Source organism: Lactuca virosa, chromosome 2, assembly GCF_052849685.1.
Source record: "Lactuca virosa cultivar CGN04683 chromosome 2, Lactuca_virosa_CGN04683_v6, whole genome shotgun sequence".
Classification (NCBI taxonomy): domain Eukaryota; kingdom Viridiplantae; phylum Streptophyta; class Magnoliopsida; order Asterales; family Asteraceae; genus Lactuca; species Lactuca virosa.
In genome coordinates, this window is record NC_136427.1 from 243,308,966 (window position 1) to 243,312,071 (window position 3,106).

The following is a 3,106-nucleotide window of genomic DNA, read 5'->3' on the forward strand; positions in this document are numbered from 1 at the left end:
AAGGTTGATAATATTTCGTATGATTGTGAGAAAACTATTGCTGAGTTTGACAAAATTCCTGATGATAGATATGCTTATGGAATTGTCAAAATTGACGAATGTCTGGATTCAAATGAATTAGTTAACATTGTGAATGATACTTTGACTAAATCAGAACAAATCAAAATTTTGAAAAAGACTGAGAATTCAACATTTGATTGTCAATCTAATTTTGCTGATATTGAAGATAATTCTAACAATATTAGTGAAATTAGTGATATTGAGGAAGTTGATTGTTATCATTTGTCTATCATTAATGTTGCATCAAAATCTAAAGGAAAAGAAAAGATTGACGATTTGATGGTTAAGATTGACACTGACAAACCTTCAACTTCGAAAGTTTGTGATCCTGATTTTATGGATATTCGAGATAGTCAAACTGATAGCAGTGATGATGAAATTGATGAGGACTATTCGCACAAAAAGGTCTCATCAAACAAAGGTTCGAAAGAAACTGCAATTCCACGAATAGTCATTGATCAAGTGTACGGGGATACAGAAAAATTCGACAAAGTAGTGTCAGAACAAGGAGCTCATTTTCTGGAAACAAACACTGTGGTGTATCCAAATTTCAAGTGCACTGATGATGTTATATTCCCGAATCAAGTGTTTGTTACTACTGGGAATGTTGAAAATATTAAACCAGAATTCAACAAAATGGTCGAAAATGATAACAAGAAAACAACTGACAAATGATTCTTTTCAAATCAAAGCACTGTCGAAAATAATCTAACAAAGAATTCGTATGTTTTTCAAAGACAAAAACCTCAACAAAAATGGGTTGAAAAACAAAAATTTGAGAAAGAAGTTACAAAACAAGTTGTTATGGAAAATGAATGTGTTGTAAAATTGAATTCACAAGAATTTAAAGAACAAATAGAAAAGTTTTCAAAAGAAAATGAAATTTCAAAAAGACAAGCACGAAAGAAAATTTTCTGGCAAACTGTTGAGTCTCGAAAGAAACAAAACGGTTTGACATTGAAAACGTTTAAAAACATAAAGACAAAATCTGTTGAGAACAAGTCTTCAAAATCAGCATCTTATTCAGACCAACAGAAAAATCCCGCTTAATCAAACAACACAAAATCTGAATTTTATCCAAAAACAAATTCTTCGAAAATTCAAAATACAACGTTTTCCACAAATGTCAAAAATACATCACAGAGCTCTCAAAATCAACCCTCAACAAAACGATTTTCTTCTAATCATCAACAAAGATTTTCTTCAAAACGAAAATTTCACAATCAATTTTCTCAAAATGCAAGCATTGGAAATAATGATGGAAGTCGATATGCTATGGCATTTCGTCCTAAATCAAATGTTGATTTCGTTCCACAAAAACCGAATTTTCCGAATCCATCTGCAAAACAAACCTTAAAAGTTTCGTACACAAAAGGGTTGTCTCGTGACAAAAACATCGATCATTGGCTTGAAGGAAAAGGACGAATGTATCAATCAAGGAAATACTTTCAACAACAAATTCAAGAAGCTTATGAGAAGTATGTGAATACTTCAACTGCAAGCTCATCTTCAAAAGATTCGAATGTTTCGTTAAAGACTTGGCAACCGGTTTCGAAAGAGAAGCATGTTCAAACACAACCTAAGAAGACGAAGGCATACGTCAGTGACAATCCCAAACTATCAAAAACTTATGTTTCAGTTCCTTTACCTAGTGATGTGGACTTAATTGATAGTTTCAAAACTAAAGTTTGCGATTGGGTTAAAAGTTCTGCATTTCATTCTGTTTTTAAAGCTAATTTCCAAGGGCCAAAACTGCCTTGGGTACCTAAATTATTTCATTGATCGCAGGTGCTATGTGACGAGCAATATGATGAGAAATGGTATATTGATAGTGGTTGCTCACGTCACATGACTGGACGAAAGGAAAATTTGAGAGATTTTTGAAGCTTGGAAAATGCAGGTGTTGTGAAGTTTGGAAACAGTCATAAATGTCAAGTGAAAGGATATGGGAAAGTAACGAATGGACAGTTTACTATAAATCGCGTTGCTTATGTCGAAGGTCTTTAACATAATTTGATAAGTGTTTCACAACTTGTTGTGGGCACTGGCAATCAAGTTGTGTTTAACGAAGAAGGGAGTATCATCTCAAAGGTTAAAACGAACGAAGTGTTACTGAAGTCAAAATGCTATGGCGATATGTTTACTTTTGATCTAAAACCGATTGTTGGGAAACCTTCAGTTTGTTTACTTTCGAAAGCTACATCTGATGTTAGCTGGTTATGGCATCGTCGTTTATCACATTTAAATTTTCGAAATTTAAATAAGTTGGTAATAGATGATCTTGTTCGAGGCTTACCAGTTTTAAAATTTGATAATGATACCTTATGTGCAGCTTGCGAACAAGGGAAACAGCATAGGAGAGGACATCCAATTGTGATAGATTCGAAAATTGTGGAACCGTTGGAACTTCTTCATATTGACCTTTGTGGACCATCAACTGTTGAAACTCTCAACAAGAAACGGTACATTTTGGTTATAGTTGATGATTTTTCTCGATTCACTTGGGTGTATTTTCTCAGGTTAAAATCTGAAGTCGCTCAAACAATGATTGATTTTATCAAGAAAATTGAGATGAGTTTGAAAAAGAATGTTCGAAAAATCAAAAGTGATAATGGATCTGAGTTCAAAAACCATATGTTGGATTCGTACTTAATTGAGAAAGGAATTTCGCATAATTTTTCGTCACCATATACACCACAACAAAATGGTGTAGTTGAACGAAGAAATAGGTCAATTTGCAAAGCAGCCAGAACAATGCTGGCATATGTGAATCTTCCTCAATATCTATGGGCCGAAGCAGTGTCAACAACATGTTTTACTCAGAATCGTTCTTTTATTAATCGACGTTTCAAAACCACTCCGTATGAAATTATCAATAACCGTAAACCAAATGTTAAATTCTTTCATGTGTTTGGGTGTAGGTGCTTTATCATGAATCTCAAGGATAATCTTTCGAAATTTCAAGCTAAGGCTGACGACGACATATTTTTGGGATATTCGCACAATTCGGTTGCATACAGAGTGTTAAATAAGCGCAGACGAAAAG